General features: G+C 38.8%; 1 pseudogene; it reads left to right on the forward strand.

The window, feature by feature from the left end:
* The first annotated feature begins 15,342 nt into the window (after positions 1 to 15,342).
* LOC101645621 lies at positions 15,343 to 17,233 on the forward strand (annotated as a pseudogene).
* Positions 17,234 to 18,814: the final 1,581 nt, after the last annotated feature.

The raw sequence follows: 18,814 nt of genomic DNA on the forward strand, positions 1-18,814 counted from the left end.
AAGGTCACAAGGAAGGGGGGGTCACAGGGCCCAGTACAGCACCGATGAAATACAATATTATTCTGGTTCCTGAGGCTTTCTCACCCCTACTGTCATGACCGCAATCCTGTGGGCTAGGCTGGAGCATGTACACAGGTATGAATAAGAGCTCAGGGCACACGGAATCCAGGTCAGATAAACCCCTCAGGAACAGAAATGGGAGTAGCGATCCCAGGAGAGTAGTGGGGAGGTGGGGAGAGAAGGGGGAAAGAAACTGTGGAGGAAGGGAGCCAGTTGTCGGTGTAAGATATGAAAACAAGAATAATTTATCAAGGGGTCATCAGGGGGGAGAGAGGGAAAAAAGAGGTGATCCCAAGGGTGCAAATAGAAAGTAAATGTTTAGAAATTAATGATGGCAACATATGTGCAGATATGCTTGATATAATTAATGTACAGATTGTTATAAGAGCCCCTAATAAAATAAACTTAAAAAAATCAAAATATACAGAACAAGGACAAATATTTTATGGGATCACTATCACAAGGATGAAACCATGACAAAGACTCGCACAGCAAAGGGAACAACCTTTAGACATAGCGGGGGTGGGGGGGGTGGGGGGGGCGCACGGGAAAGCTAGAGGGCTGAAAGGTGTTAACTTGGGTGAAAGGGCTGATGGAGGTCTACGTGAGGGAATGAGAAATCTGGGGTAGAGGGATGTAGAATACATAGGGGTAGAGTTGGTGAGTGGGTTAAACTGCTGAATACAGAGTCAATAATATGAAATGTAAACACTCACCTTATTCACAATTTAAAAATGATTTAAAAAATACAAAACATAATTCTGACCTACATTAGATGCTTACACAAATATATATGATCATCAGAGTGAACAAGTATAATGGGAAGCCTAGCCTAGTCTCAGAGATCAGGGAACACTTTCCTAAATAAGAATCACTAAAGCTAAAAGCTGAAGGATATGGACACATTAGCAATAGATATGGACTATAATTTGGGGACAGAGGTCATTTGAGACAGGAGGAACATTCCAGGTAGAAAGAACAGCACAAACTTATAAAAGGGTCCTATGGAGGGACAAGATAATAGATGAATGTATTGCCTTTTCAAAAATTTTATTACTAAAAAATTATTATAAAAGGCATAATTAATATAAATTGTCAAAATTATCATTAATATCATATATAAGCAAAATTTCACTAAAGATAATACAGACACTGTTGTCACAGTAGACCATCAGCGAACTGCTAGAAATGTATGCAGATTCAAGATGGTGCGGAACGAGGGATTTGTTTGCTGATGTCTCATGGATAGGAACTGGAAGCAGAAAATAACAGATAGATATTTTATGAATTATAAGAATTATGAATAACATTGTGAAAAATGGTAACTCCAGAACACTCACTAGTGCTGATGTCCAACCTGTACACAGAAGACGATGCAATTGTTCAAACAGAATACAGGGATAATGTCTGGTTTTAAATCAGGATTGTATCTTTTACTGTATTGTCTCCATCTCTACGCTGAGGAACTAAATCAAGAAGCTGGACTGTCTGCGGGACAATGGAAGGGAAAACTCACGCACAGCGTGTGCTATGCAGTCAGCATGAGCTCCTTGCTGAAAGGTAAGAAGACTTGAAAATACTTACTGATGAAGAACGAAGACTGTGGTGTGGTATGGATTCTACTCCAGCACAAAGAAAGCACAAATCCTCACACGAAGCTCAACCAGCACTGCAATAGTAAAAGAAGAAAATATTGAAATTGCCAAGCATTTCATTTTACTCAGAACCACAATCAACACCCACAAAATCTCAGTCGCTCACACACATGGCCATCGAGCTGATGGTGACTCAGCAACCCCACAGGCAGGGTAGAACTTCCTGTGTGGGTTTCCTAGACAGCACCTCTTTATGGAAGTAGAAACTCCTGTCTGTCTCCTTTGGAAGCAGCTATCAAGAAATCAAGTGACATATTGAATTGGGACAATCTGATGTAAAAGAAAGACCTCTTTAAAGTGTTAAAAAGCCCTTCAGGATATGCTGGGAGGGAGGAGGGAAGGTGGGGTAGAAAGGGGGAACCGATCACAAAGATCTACATATAATCTCCTCCCTGGGGGATGGACAACAGAAAAGTGGGTGAAGGGAGACGTCGAACAGTGTAAGATATGACAAAATAATAATTTATAAATTATCAAGGGTTCATGAGGGAGGGAGAAGCAGGGGGGGTGCAGGTGGGGTGGGAAGAAAAATGAGCTGATTCCAGGAACCCAAGCAGAAAGTGAGTGTTTTGAGAATGATGAGGGCAACTAATGTATAAGTGTGCTTTACACAATGGATGTATGTGTGGATTGTGATAAGAGTTGTATGAGACCCAATAATATGATTAAAAAAATAAAAAGCAAACATATCACATTGAGGATTAAAGTTCCCTTGATCCAAGCAATACTATTCTTTTTAAATCATTTTATTAGGGGCTCATACAATTCTTATCACAATCCATACATACATCCACTGCATCAGGCACATTTTGCATATTTGTTGCCATCATTATTTGCAAAACATTTACTTTCTACTTGAGCTCTTGATATCAGCTCCTCATTTCTCCCCCTCCCTCCCTGCTCCCCCCTCCCTCATGAACCCTTGATAATTTATAAATTATTATTATTTTGTCATATCTTACGCTGTCCAACATCTCCCTTCACCCACTTTTCTGTTGTCCATCCCCCAGGGAGGAGGCCATATGTAGATCCTTGTAATTGGTTCCCCCTTCCTACCACACCTTCCCTCCACCCTCCCAATATCACCACTCTCACCACTGGTCCTGAAGGGGTCATCTGTCCTGGATTCCCTGTGTTTCCAGTTCCTATCTGTACCAGTGTACATCCTCTTGTCTAGTCAGATTTGTAAGGTAGAATTGGGATCATGATAGTGGGGGAGGAAGCATTTAAGAACTAGAGTAAAGTTGTTTATTTCATCATTGCTACACTGCACCCTGACTGGCTCATCTCCTCCCTGTGACCCTTCTGTAGAGGGGTGCCCAGTTGCCTATAGATGGGCTTTGGGTCTCCACTCTGCACTCACCCTCATTTACAATGATATGATTTTTTGTTCTTTGATGCTTGATACCCGATCCCTTTGACACCTTGTGGTCACACAGGCTGGTGTGCTTTTTCCATGTGGGCTTCATACACATTTGAAATCTAGGCAATGATGAAAGAAGATTGAAGAAGAATTCATGTATTTGAATTAAGATATTGGTGAAGATTATTCAGTGAAATACAGACTTCTAGAAGAATGAACAAATTTATGTTGGAAGAATTACTGCCAGAAGCCTCGTTAGAAATAAAGATGGTCAGGCTTCCTATACTATATTTTGTACATGGTATTAGGAGGAACCAATTTCTGGGTGGGACCAGTCCTATTATGTTTGGTCCAGAAAAAAAAGTGAGGAGGCTCCTCAAGGAGATGGACTGCCACAGTGACAGTCAGAATGGGGGCAGCATAGCAACAATTGTGAGCATTAGGGAAGAGGATCTGGCAGGGTTTTGTTGTGTTGTCCATAGAGCCACTATGAGTTGACACTAACTCTATTGTACTTAACCTTATTAAATAGAAAACCTAACCCATTATCATTGTCCCATGCTATCCATGAGTCTATCTTGAGAAAGATAAAACTAAAGTTTTGTGATAAGTTGAGTAAAGTTCCAAATTATCTCCAAACACAAAACATATTAATTTCTGAGGAGAAAAGGTAACTTTCCAGTATAAAAAAACCGGAAGACACCACCTTAATCCAGAGATCAGAACAGCCCTCAGATATAAGACAAATTGAAAACGCGTGCTTTCTGATTGAATGTAATGAGAACAAATTATTCTTCTTAGGTATTCTCCCAAAGAGGCATAACCTGAATCTAATCTCAAGCAAACATCAGACAAACCCAGGAGAATGACTCTGTTACAAAATAACTTTTCTATAATTTTCAGTGTCAAGGTCATGGAAGTGCAGGGAAGCCTTTGGACTACTTCAGACGGAAGAGGATATGACTGGTAAATGCAATGCTGGACCCTGAGCTGGGTCCCTTTACACAGAAGGACATTATTGGTATAACAGGGGAAACTGGGACATGGTCTGAAGTCTGGCTTACCACATTCAAGTTAATGTCCACCTTTTACAGTTGCACTGGTGTTGTACAGGGGCACGTTCTTTGTTATAGGACATGCTAAAGTCGTTAGCGTGATGAAGCATCAGGTCAGACCAAAGGGAAAAACCTAACCCATTGCCATCAGGTCAATTCCAACTTACAGGCTCGGGCAGCCACTTATTGTCCAATAATTCCAGGGGGAAACTTCTTTGTGTTCTACGTGCAGCTTTTCTGCTTTTCTCAGTTTTGCTAAAACAGAAATATCACCAGTGGGCATCTTGAACAAACAGAACTTTAGTTTCTGACGATTAAGGAGGCTTTGAAGTCTGAATTCCAGACAGCAGTTCTGAGGAGCGCCTTCTCTTTCTGTTGGCTCTGGGAAAGACCTTATCTCTTTTCCACGTGTTTCTTGTTTCCTTGGGGAGTCTTGCCTCTTGCCTTACTCCTCATTCCTACTCTTTTGTTTTTTCGTTTTTTTGGGGGGGGTCTCAAAATAGCAAAAGAGATTGATTCATATGCTACATGAAAAGACAGCTCATTTCCAAATGGAATTCTAGCCTAAGATACAAGAGTTAGGACTTACAACAGATGTGGGGAGGAGTGGGGAGGGCACAATTCAATTCAAAAGATAACTTTTCTAAATGTTTGGTATAATTTTAGTTATTTTCCAATGTATTTTTAAAAGAAATAGAACACTTTCAGTGGACAGTGCTAAGAGACTACAAGAGATAAAGTACTTTAAGACATTCATGTCAGCAAATCAACCCACAGATCTTTCTCATAAAACAGTTTATGTTCAAAAGAGGATTAAATTGACCCAAAGTAGTAGCTTTAATCTCAGAAGCAAAAGGTGATTATGCTGAACAAAAATCAAATATGTGTTAAAGGAGCAAAGCACATTAGTGGAAACAATTTTTTGGTCCAACCACAAAATGAAACAAAAGTCCCTGGGTTTAGGAAGAGAATGAGCCCGAAGGAGGGGACGCTGGGCATGCTACCTTGGCAAGAATTGCTGCCTGGCAGACGCCAGGCCCTCCCCTCTGATTCCAAGACGCCCACACAGCTTGAAGGCTTCACACATGTCTGAAGTAGAACAAAGTGTTGCTTTGCAACATTTTCCTTTACTAAATTAATAAAAAAAATCAGGGTGCTCAGTTCTGTCTCCACAGAGTTCAATGTCCTTATTTTCCACCAGGAGTCTCTCTTCACAGCTATACTAAAGACACTGTGCTGCCATTAGCATGGTTGCTCAGTGATTCGGTTGAAGGGTATGTGTTATCTGAATGCTTCTCGGGAAGCTCTTGATTAAAATAAAGTTATAGTTTATTTTTCATATACTGAAAAATTCAATATGGCCCACATAAACCATCATTATACAGCAGTTTGTTTGTTTGTTTAAATAAATATAGGCCGTTGGCTTACTTTGGTGCTTTATATCATTTTATTCAGTGACATCGTCTACAGACGATGAAGAAAGAAGAAAACCAGTGTGAGCCTTTCCCTTAGCAATCATAACACCACCATTCAGAAGGGTGATTTGGCAACAGAGTTTAAAGAGAGCTCATTTATAAACCAATGTCGAGATACAGTAAATTATCTTGCATCTATTATTTACTGTACCCAAGGACATGTGTCGAGCTCTGGTGGCACTGTTGGGTAAGTGTTGGGCTGCTGACCTTGAAGTGTGTGATTCAAGCCCATAGCCACTCCACTGGAGAAACGAGGCCATCTGCTCTACACCTTCAGAAACCCTCCAGAAAGTCACGATGACGTGGAATCAATTCTATGGCCGTGACAACGGGAGTGCATTTGTTACAGAGTACCAATTGATTCAATGATTAAATTATTCAAAAATTAAGTTATTGTTAAAGTGCTCCTCAATGGAAGCATATCACTTATAAGTCACCTATTTATCCTTTAAGAATAGTTTAATGGTTCTGTGAAAAGGCAATTATTTAATCTCAAAGTGCACAAATAAATATTTAACTATGCACTTATCAACAGTAAATGCCATCTTGCATCAGAATTAGAATTGAATAAAGTATTAAAGATCTCCTTTTTCTTGCATTTGTATACATTCTTCTGTAAGTCAGTACCTTAGTGCAGAGGAACAGAGCTCTCATAAGATTTATAAAATGCAGACATTAACCTTCCAATATTTACTTTGCAAGGCGGTCCTTGCGTCACTATATCCAGGAAGTAAGTGAGCTATTCTAACCAAAGACTTCAGGAATAATGCTTGAGGAGCCTCCTTGGAGGCTTTGACAATTACCTAATGAACCACATCCCTCAGTGCTGACGCTACGCCCAGAAATAAGTGAAGCACTTTTGGATGCTGTGTTAATTCTTCTTCAGGCCATTGATCTAATTAGTACTTCAGAATCTTAGCAAATTATTCCCTCAGAATACCAACCGAAAGATCCTATTGGCCTGGTGGGATCTGATAATTTGCCTGTTAAAAAAAAAAGATAGCTCTCTTGGAGAGTATAGCATATTATATAACTGACTTTTCCCCTAAAAATCCAAATGACTTAGAGCATGCTAACAGAAAATAACCAGAAAAATACAAAACAAGGAAAGTACAGGAGACAACAGGGTTTTGAGACTCAGCATAAGAAATTTCTCTAGAGAGCAGGTGGAACGACTGTATGTTTTGTTTGGTAAGAGCAGTGAGGGAGGGGAGGATGTGATGGGAAGGAGAATATGAGGCAGTCTCCCAACTGAACATTTGATTCATTTCTGTTAGGAAAGAAGGAATACAAAACGATTGCTAAAGCATAGCTATGCATGCTTGAAAACCTTAATAAAGTTTGTTGCTTGTGTAAAAAAAAAAAGCTATGAATCTGATACACCTAACAACATTGATATGCCTAGACGTTATTATGTTGATGAAATTAGTCAATCACAAAAGAACACAGATTGAACGAGACCCCTACTGTGAAAAGTCGATTTGGGGCCACGCCTGGATGCAGACATAGAGTGTTAGCAAGAATGAAGGCAAAGGAAGGTTAGGTTTAGGGTTAGGGTTAGGGTTAGGGTTAGGAAAAAAAAAAAAAGAATGAAGGCAAAGGGCCAGAGATAAAGAGGTGGGGTCCCCAATGTCTCCTTATAAAAGGCCACACCTCCCTGGAAGCATCATCCGGATCGATAGGCTGGACTCTACCCTTACACATGTATTTTCATTAAAAAAATATCCTGATGCTCAAAGACTTTTCTAAGTCTTCTACCTTGGCTTCAAATAAAATACCTTTAGGCAACTTCTAATGCCACTTTTTGGTAAATCTAATGGCGTAGTGAGCTGCACATTGGGATGCAATCTTAAAGGTCAGCAGTTCAAAATCACCAGTCAAAGATGAAGCTTTCTGTTCCTATAAGAGTTACAGCCTCAGAAACCCACAGAGGTAATTCTACCCTATCCTATAGGATCATTCTGAGTCAGAATCAACTCAATGGCAGTGAGTATTTGAATAATGTGTCAAGTGCATTTGCACATATGCCACCATCATCATTTTCAAAGCATTCTCTTCCCACTTGAGCCCCTGATATCAGCTCCCTATTTCTCCCCACCCTCCCCTGCTCATCCTCCCTCACGAAACCTTGATAAGTTATAGATTATTTTTCCCATCCCTTACCTCATCCTCCATTGGCCCTCACCTAGTTTTCTGTTATCTGTCCCCCTGGGAGGGGGCTCTAGATTGATCCTTGTGATCGATTCACACACCCTCCCACCTTCCCCTAATCCTCCTGGTATCTCTACTCTCCTTGTTGGACCTGAGGGGTTTATCTATCCTATTCCCCATGTTGTGGGCTCTTATCTATAACAGTGTGCATGCTCTGTTCAAATCCGACTTGTAAGGTAGAATTGAGGTCATGATAGTTGGGTGAAGGAAGCACCAAAGAGCTAGAGGAAAGTTGTGTGTTTCATCGGTGCTATACTGCACCCTGACTGGCTCATCTCTTCCCTGTGACCCCTCTGTGAGGGGATGTCCAATTGTCTACAGATGGACATTGGGTCTCCACTCCATGCCCCCCCTCATTCACGTTGGGTACAGTTTTATTCTGGGTCTTAGATGCCTGATACCTGATCCCATTGACACCTCATGATCAAATAGGTTGGTGTGCTTCTTCCATGTGGGCTTTGTTGCTTCTGAGCTAGATGGCTGCTGGTTTATCTTCAAGCCTTTAAGACCCAAGATGGTTTATCTTTTGATAGCCAGGCACCATCAGCTTTCTTAACCACATTTGCTTATACACCCATTTTTGTCTTCAGTGCTCATGTTGGGAAGGTGAGCATCATAGAATGCCAGATGAAGGGAGCAACAAGCGAACTAAAATCAATGGAAGGATGGTTGTAGGATGCCCGGTGGGGCTCAATTAAGGGCAATATAGCAGTGAGAAATTACCAAACCTGAATGAAGGCCGAACATCATGGTGGAACAAGAGGGAAGTAAAAAGGAAATCGAGGAAAGAACTAGGAGACAAAGGACATTTATAGAGGTCTACATATAGGCATGTACATATGTAAATATATATATAATGAGAGGGGAATAGAAATATGTATTCATATCTATATGTTAAGAATTAAGGCTGCAGATGGACATTGGGCCCCAACTCAAGTACTCCCTTAACACATGAACACTTTGTTCCATGGGTCTCTCTTATAAAAAAGCCAAACCTCCCAGGTGCCATCCTGTGGCTGTGAGCTGATTGACAGGACCCACCCTTTCACACAGGAAAGTTGACATGAAATCTAATGTCTAAAATGCCCAATCATAGCAATGACACTAATGTATAAGTGGATACATAAATACTCAGGTTGAACAGTGGTGGAAAATAATATATATGTGTACATACACGTGTGTGCTTGATGAAGGATATTTCTTCATATATGTTTATTTGTGATAAAAATACATTGGAGCATACAGGGGGCAGGATTATGAAAGTTTTCTAGCCATGAGTTAACACCTTCTGAAAACAAGTTGTTGTGTTTGGAGTCCTAGGACCACAGTGTCGGGGTACACCAAGGTCAAAAGTCATAACATAGTCCACAAGGAAAATGTTCTATATCTTCTACTTTGATGACTAGGAACTGGGGTCTCAAATCTTGTGAACAGTCATCTAAAGTGAGTTACTGGCCCCGTTATCAGGGAGCACCAAGATTAATTATTATATCACACAAGAAAAGTGTTCTGCATCCTATTTAGGCAAGTAGCAATTGGAGCCTTATAAGTTAGTGAGTGGCCATTAAAGGTTCAATTATTGTTCTATCCATATACAGAGCAAAGGAGAGTAAGAAAAAGAAAACACAAGGAAACAATTAGTCCAAAGGAGTTATGGATCATATAATCTCTAGCTTCTGTGACCTAGACACCAGAACTAGATGGAGCCTTTGACTACTGAAAGGGGTCACAGTGGGAGACCCTGGATAGAGTGAAGGAAAATGAGGAACACAACAAAACATAGCAAAAAAAGAGGAGGCTTTGTGCTCTAGTGGAGATTATGGACCCCAGACATTCTTCAAGCCTGCAACTGAACTCACCTTATGATTCAACTTCCAGATATGTAATAGATAGATCTATAATGTGAATATACCAGCTTAGAACAACCAGTCACCAAAATCAAAAGGAAAGCCTTTGTCCAGAGACAACGCTCAAAGGGTCAGAAGAGGTAGGAAAGAAGGATGGATGGAAACCATCAATACGGGGAGGGGTGGAAAGAGTGCTGCTCCCTTGTGGATATTGAATCAGTGCCACAAAGCAAAATGTGTATACATTGTTGAATGAAAAACAATTTTCTCTGTAAGTTTTTACCCAAATCACAACAGTCTGTTTTGTTTGTTTATTTGCTTTAAGAGAGTTTACAATTGAAGAATAACCAGTGGATAATCTAAGCTGGGGAAATAATGTTTGAGGTATCAAGTGAATGAGTTGAGGAAGTCTGATAACTATTTGGCTAGAGTCAGAGGAAATTGAGAGGAGAGGAGAGGAGAGGAGAGGAGAGGAGAGGAGAGGAGAGGTGTTTCCAGTTTCCAGTTTGACTACAGGTCAGTGATAACCTTTCTCAAAAACAAGCCAGTGCAGAAGAAACAGATGGAGCATGAAACAGAGATGAGCTGCATGTTGGTGTCTAAGTGAGATCAAAAGAGTAAGAACAATAAGATCATATAAGTGTCCATTGATTTGGGAGGTTATTTAATCCTTAAATGGAGGGGATTGCATTTAATCACAACAGTTAATTTAATTTGGGGGTTCATTTAAGCAACCACATTTTAGTGATATCCCACAAGGCACTGATGAGCTAAGGAAGAATACTTTCCATGGGATGAGGAATGTGGACACCAGATGGCAAAGGAGAGTGGGTTAATAGCATCAAAGAAAATATGTAGTCCTCAAAGTATGTGGATGCGTCTACTTGTGAAAGAACAAGATGAGAAAATATACAGAGTACAAGTCCTACACGCAAGTTTCCATGGAAATTCTGATGGACTTGGTAACATCAAAAATATATTACATAGAAAAATAAAGTCTGGGGCATACAGGTGTGATATATAGCAACATTAATTCCTTACCTCTGGCAAATGTTCAGTGGTTATGTAAGGTCTTAATGTTAGGAGAATCTGGAATATAAGCATGTATGAACTTTGTGTACTATCTTTGCATTCTTCTGTAAATCCAGAATTATAAAAAATTCTAAGAATAGATGGCCTCAATTCAAATTAATTAATTTTCAAATTTTAATTTTTAAGAAAAGTTTTGCCCAATTGTCACATTATTACATACTATATTAAAAAACCATAGTTCGTATACATGCGGGTAAGCCAAAAAGTATTGCTACTAGAGTTCTCATTTATACTTGCCTGGACTTACTCCAAACAGGTTATTTCTAACTTTTAATTCCTATAAATCAGACCTCAGTAGGGGGTGGCGATGGTTTGAGACTGGACAGGGGTTTAGGGGATGGCGATGGTTTGAAACTGGACAGGGGTTTCTTCTGTTGTCCAGCGGGTGGGGATGAGTTGGAGCCGAGCAGCCAGCACCTCAGAGCAACAATCCAGTAGAATCCCGGTAGTCGACCGCATCAGTACTCGACATAATTGGATTTCGACGCAAAATGTCAAGAAAATTTTGCATCGGAGCTCAAACAAAACATTGGAATCCAACCCAACCACACGTGAGTTTGCAAACAAAAGCAGTTCGCGTTTCGGTCACTCGGCGTTAGATGGCAATGTTAGTACGCGTTGCTTAATCCTTTTGCGGCTGTATTCCAAGCGTTTGGCTGTAATTTTCTTAGTTTTTGTGGCTTTTTGTACTGTTTTTAGATAAAAAACCATGGGTCCTAAGAAAGAGTTTTTTGAAAAAAATAGTGATAAGGAACTGGTTGACAGTGTTATTGATATTGTAGGTGATAATTTAGTAAACCCGTTTAGAAAACAGGAAACGCCAACAGTAGACCACATTAGACAGATTTGGTTTTTTGTTTTTGTTTTTTTAGAGAAAGCCAGCCAGGTCCTAGTGAAATAAGGCAAAGAAGGGGGAAAACTCCTGAAAAGCAGCTACCAGTTGATTTTTATGGAAGGGGACTCCCCTTCCAAACAATGACTCTCTCCACCCCTCCTCTCCACATCTGCGTCCACAGATCCAGATCCTCCTCAGTCTCAAGGAATGGGCCATTCTGTAGTTGTTAAAACACTTTTAAAATGTTGTACTTCTTATTTAAATTATATAATTTAACTCTGAACTTATTTACTTTGAAATTTCTGTGTAATGTTTTGTATAAAAAGGCAAAGTCAGGGTAAACACTTGGTGGTCGAGAATGGATTAATCCATTTTCAGTTATTTCTTACGGGAAAAATTAATTTGGAACTCGACTACATTGCATCTTGAAGCTCCTTCTAGAATGGATTAGCGTCGAGGTCCGGGGTTCTACTGTACTACCATAATATGCTGTCCAAAAAATGAAATTCTTAAGTTAAAGAAAATATATGATTTTAACACGTAATAAACACAATCAACATGCTCTTCAAAGTTAGAGCATCAATTTCTACTCTGAATAGTAATACCAATCTTCCATCATCCCACCAGCAAAGGGCACAAGCATTGTTTTGTTGCTGCTATGGCAAGTTAAAGCATCCTTTTTCTCTTTCAATTTCTATTTCATTACTTTCTAGAGAGACTATGTTACATATTGACTTTTACCTAATTTTCTTTCCTTTCCCATGAATTATGCACTATAGCAGTGGTTCTCAAACTTCCTAATACTGCGACCGTTTAATAAAGTTCCTCATGTTGTGGTGCCCCCACCCCTGCCGCCCATAAAATTATTTTCACTGCTACTTCATAACTGTGATTTTGATACTGTTATGAATTATAATGTGAATATCTGATATGCAGGATGTATTTTTATTGTTACAAATTGAACATAATTAAAGCAGACTGATTAATCACATAACAATATGTAATTATATATTGTAAAATATTTATGTGTTTTCTGATGGTCTTAGGCGACCCCTATGAAAGGGTTATTCAACACCCAAAGGGGTCCCAACCCACAGGTTGAGAACCACAACACTATAGGTTGATTTTGCTCAGAGATTTTACTGTATCTGATTATGGTTTCTAATACCTTTATCTCATCTCCTATGGATTCTTTGGCAGTTGTAGTTGCTACAAATATTTGCTAATGTGTTTTTTCTTTTTAATTTAGATTTTTTTGATGTACAGAAATATGCACATATCTTTCTTTAAATGATTTTTTCTGTTTTATGTTTGTAAATTCCATGCCACCCTACCACCCAAACATATATTCATATTAGTTAAGAAAAGCAAGAATAAATTTAGATGGGGAAATTTAGAAAATTTAGGGGGGAAAGCAAGTATAAATTTAGACCTTGCCTAGTTGCAATTAACCATTATTTTTATTTTAAACACTTCAAATGTAAAGGTTTATAAGTCTGAGATTACATGGAGATTAATAACACTGATATTATAAATTTAATCATGTATAATTTTAATAAATTATATGTATTTAAACAAGCCCTTTCAGTATTAAATTATTCACATTACTAGAAATAATGTAGTTCAGAGTTTTTAAAAGAACCATATATTATATGTCTATTTATATATAAATAGATACATTCATATAAAACTTTGGAGCATGACAAGTCAGGGAAAACCTAGATCCGCCATTCTCAGTGACAGAGGACTGCAGCACTAGATAGTATCAATACTTTAATTAGAGTCCTGGGGGCACAATAATTAAGCATTTTCTGTTAACGATTAATGTTGGTAGTTCAAACCCAGTAGCAGCTCTGTAATATAAAAGTCCTGGCAATCTGACACCATAAAGATTCCAGCCTAGGAAATCCTTAGGGGTAATTCTACAGACTTTAATTAATAGCAGTTATTTTTCCCTTCCCGTTACTTAGCAAGATTTTTACTTTCCTCTACCTTTGTCTTAACAACTATGTTGGGAGAATATTGAAGTCGAAGAAAGAACGGGCTTTAGAATTTGCTAGCTGTGCACTTCATCCCGCATCCACCACTCACTGGCTACATTTGCTTGAAATAAAGCAAATGGCCTCTCAAAGTTTCCTCATCTATAACTTTCACTTAAATATCCAGCCTTGAAAAGGTATTGTGGAATTTAAAATACCCACATCACTTTTTTCCTTCAAGTTTTTCTTGTAAATTAGGTTGGGTTTACATTTCAGGTCATCATCATTGTATTCAACAGTTTAAACCATAATGCAACTCCTCAATAGTTAGTTACCTTTCACCCACTCCTTGATTTCTCTTCTCTATGTTGTAGATTAGGATGGTCCATTACACTCAGCTTAACATCTTCCCTCCTTTGCCCTCCCTCTTCCTGCCTTGAAACTCTCCAAAGCCTGTACCCTTCAGTATGAAAGTCTTTATTTTGCTTTCTATATTCCCCCTTTTTAACAGAACACATCATTTAAACATTGTGAAGCACATAAGAATCTTAGTGGCACAGACTAGGCATTCAATACATTATTTTTTGAAAATATCTTCAAAGAAATACATGCTGCTTCCATAATTGCTACTAAAACTATTTTTCAATACACATTTTCTGTTCACAAGTGTATACATACACAGTTTTTGTTTATCTTTTGCTATTAATTTTAAGACTTGAAGTAAATGATTCAATCTTTTTTCTTTTGCAAGCAATCTTTTAAAATATTAAACTATTTTCATGAACCATAACACTAAGATAATAAGCAATTTAAATATTATTTTTTTGTTCTACTAAAAGTGCTAAAATTATTAATTATCTCAAAAGCCACTGAAATAATTCTATTTCATTCCAACTGGCAGTTTGTAGCATCAGAAGAGAAGAACAATGAAAATCGTATCCTTTTTCTAAATATTTACTTATCTCCTCAAACTCACCAAGGATCAAACTCACTCAGTCTAGAGTGTCCATTGTGGAATATAGTCTCAGGCCTATTTTCCCCTTCAGTTCTATATAAGTATTGTTAGGTGTTATTTTTCCAGATGGGGGGTTGCTTTTGACTTAGTTTCTATCTAGACCTTGGTGAACAGCCCATGTGCTATAGACGACTGGGATGTAGACTCTGTTCTTTGGAAGCGCACAACATCCTACATAGGCCACGCCAGAAGGACTCGATGCGGAAACCTCACTAATTGAAAGGGGCTTTACTTCAAACTCACCCGTAGCCCTTGGATTTAAGGCAGAAATCCCCGAGTGTGAGAAGAAGCAGGTGACTTTTTTTCCAAAGACAGTGAACTGGTGGTCATGGAACATTGGTTTGAGGCTGCCCGATGAATGATGGGCCCCAGGACTGCCATATACTTACTATCAAGGCCCTCCGTACTTTATTATGACATGTATTAATCTGGTAGGCATGGTTCTGCCACTGTCAGTGAATAGTATTGAAAGTTTTCCCTATCACTAATCACCATTTTTGGGTGTGTAAATATTGTACACTCACTTAAGAGTTTAATCTATACAAGTCAAAATTCATGTATTGGATTCATGGCTGGCGAACACATGTATACTTTTCTATTCTCAACTGTGTTAAATTCTGTCCCATTGGCTAATTAATCACACTACTGATAGAATTACCTTATGCGTGGGGAGGAGATTGGTAAAGTCTCTAATATAAAATGACTATGATGTCAGGGGCAGAGGCCATCTGGAATCTTTGAAACTTCTCTTCGTGATTTTTTTCCACATCTTGGCAAGGATGAAAACCCAAGATGCTGTTCTGAAGAGACCGGAACCAAAGGGGGGAAGGCAATCAAATTACTGAATATCGTAAGCAGCAAGTTACTCTTTTTAAGGAGGAAACAACTTTGTAGACAACTCTGCGAGAGGAGAAGAAATTTCAAGTTGAAAATGCTAAAATGAAGGAAGAAATTGAAGAACTGAAACAAGAGCTGATCCAGGCTGACATTTTAAATGGAATAAAACAAGTACCATTTCCATCTGGCATTCTACTGCAAGTTAATTCTACACTTTCTACAAATGTGACATAGTTTACACCCACAACAGCCATACCTTTTGGTGCCCAGAACAGATAAACAGAGGAGGAGAAGAAAAGAAGGTAAAAGAGAAAACAGAGAAGAAAAAGAAAAAAACAGTAGCACTCAGGAACTGGAAGTGCTGATTCAAGATCAATTGATGTTTCCAGCCTGGATTTTTGGATTGGTTGTAACACCACTGTTAAAAAACATCCTGATGTATGTGCCAGAGTTTACTGATCCACTGTCTACCTGTGGAAATTTGAGTTATTTCCAACTCTTTGTGAATTGTGTATAATAAACAGTGGAACACATACGACTGGTCATGGTTTATTTCTTACCTCTTCTGGGTATATGCCCAGTAGAAGGATAGCTGGGTCATAAGGTAGGTCAATTTCCATTTTTTTTAAGTATTGCCAGATCGCTTTTCATAGAGGCTATACACATCTACAAGACCACCAGCAATGGAGGAAAGTTCCCATGTCACCATATCCCCTCCAACATTTGTTGCTCTCTGTTTTTCCAATTTGGGCTAGCCTCAAAGGTGTTAGACAGCATCTCATGGTTGTTTTAATTTGCAGTTCTCTGATGGCTAATAAATGGGAAGGGATGCATCAACCAAGATGCAGTAAAGCATCCATGAGACACAATATTCCTCTGGTCCCTTGAGGCTTACTCACCCCTAACTATCATGACCCCAGTGCCGCTTCTCAATTCAGACTAGACCGGTGCATGTCCACAGGTATAGATAAGAGATGAGGGCTCACGACACATGGAATCCAGGAACAGGAGTAGGAATAGCGATACCAGAAGAATAGAGGGAAGCAGGGGAGAGGAAGGGGAAAAGGATGAACTGATCGCATTGATGAACACATAACTATACACCCCTCTCCAGGAGGAAGAACAACAGAAAACATGGGGAAAGGGAAACAGTGGTTGGTGTGAAATATGAAAATAATAGTAATTTATAATCTATCAAGGGGCTTTGAGGGTGCGGGGAGGGTGGGGGAGGGAAAAAATGAGGAGCTGATACCAAGGGTTCAATAGAAAGTAAATATCTAGAAAGAATGAAGGCAACATATGTACAAACATGCCTGATGCAATTGATGTATGGATTTTAATGAGTTGTAATACTCCCCAATAAAATTATCATTTAATAATAAATTTTTTTAAATCCTGATGTAGATTCTTTGTATGTAGAAGTAGATGTTGGAGAATCAGTACCAAGAACAGTTGTCTGCGGCCTGGTGAATCTTGTTCCTCTTGAACAGATGCAAAATCGGATGGTGATTTTGCTTTGTAATCTGAAACCTGCAAAACTGAGCGGAGTCTTGTTGCAAACAATGGTGATGTGTGCTAGTTCCCCCGAGAAAGTTGAAATCTTGTCTCCTCCTAATGGGTCTGTTCGTGGAGACAGTCTTCTTTGTGATACTTCCCTGGAGAGCCTGACAACAAGCTAAATTCTAAGAAGAAAAGTTGGGAGCTAATCTGCCTCATCTTGACACACATGCTGTGCGTGTGGCTCCATACAAAGGTGAGCGGGAAGGAGTGCGCAGGGCTCCAACCATGAGCAACAGCCGAATCCAGTAAAGGGAAATACTTCTGTTACAGACATTCCCAGAAGAAAGTCTTATTAACAGTAAATAGGAATATATATGACTTAAAAATGACAATGATGTTTCTAATGTGAACCAGAGACATATATAGACCATAGACATATGAATGGATTTGGGGTTTGCATTTTATTCTAGTCCCAATCTAAGAGCAATTAGTTCTTATTACATGATCCTTCATGATATCAACCTCATGAGCAGGTCACTGAAGATATGGGTGCTACAGCAAAATGTGGCAAAGAAACTAAATGAGGCTCAGCTATCAGAAAGGATAGTGTCTGAAGTATTAAAGACTTACCTTCAAAAAGTCAGCCATCTAATTGAGGCATCAACTAAGTCCACATGGAATAAGCACACCAGCCTGGAGTAAAAAGGATTTTAAACAATATAATCCAAATACAAAGAAGGGAATGATATCAGAACTTAAATTGTGAACAACTGCTTTGCAGAAGGCTATGGGAAACAGTGGAAGCCCAAAGTCCATTTTCAGATTCCACACATAGAATAAACCTCTAACGAATTCCTTTTATGACCATGGATGAGGGACATGAACAGTCTCGTTATCAGACAGAGAACATTGGAAAGCAGATTATGATTGATAGGTTAATATGTAATATCTTGTTATTTGATCTCCCTTTGACCCATTTAAAAATTGATCCAGCTTAAAAAAAGGGGGGGGGATGGGGAAACACACATAGATTAAGTCTGGTGAATCCCTGGGACCATACATAGATCAGGGAGGTGAATAGCTGTGCTACCATGCAGAATGCATTGACAAGTGAATTACTGCAGATTTAATTAGCTTAAAATTTAACACTGTATCATTTGTTCTCCCTTTTGACTCATTTTACATCTTTTTCTATTTTTTTAACATTCCCTTCTTTTGTTTTTGATTATGATTTTTCTCTGCTTGACCTTATTATTATTAGTTTTTTTGTATGTTTTTCTCTATATGAAATCCAGAATAGGTAAATCTATAGAGATAGTAATGCATTAATTATTTCTTGGGATATATGGCAGGGGAGGTTGGTGGAAAATAAAGAACTAATAATAATTAGTATAAAACAGAAAATATTCTAAAACTGATTGTCGTAGAGATTATAGAATTCTCCTTAAAATATTGAATTGTATAAAAAATTGTATGATATGTGGATTATGTGCCAATTAAACTGTTTTTTACAATAGGGAAAATTATTCCGGTTTTAAAAAAACAACAAGAAAAACCAAACCCAATAGGACAGGGTACAACTTTTCCCGTATGTTTCCTGCTAACCTTCCAGCTAGCAGCCCGCTGCTGGGATGCCAGGACCTTGTCCAGCAACAGCACCAACAGGAGCTTTGGAGAAGAAGAGAGCACCGTTTGAAACCCTTGAACACGAACTCATAGCTATAAACAAGTCTAACAATAGAACAGCAAAAACTAATATTTTCTATTGAGATTGGAAACCTAAGACAGATATCTAGCCATGCATATTGTATCCTCAAATATTAAATTACTAGACACTTTTAGGACTGAGTATTTAAAAATTTTGGCTTAAGTCTGCATTTCTCATTCTAG

The sequence above is a fragment of the Echinops telfairi genome, unplaced genomic scaffold, assembly GCF_000313985.2.
Source record: "Echinops telfairi isolate 266 unplaced genomic scaffold, ASM31398v2 ScPeMD7_57;HRSCAF=196, whole genome shotgun sequence".
NCBI classification, from domain to species: domain Eukaryota; kingdom Metazoa; phylum Chordata; class Mammalia; order Afrosoricida; family Tenrecidae; genus Echinops; species Echinops telfairi.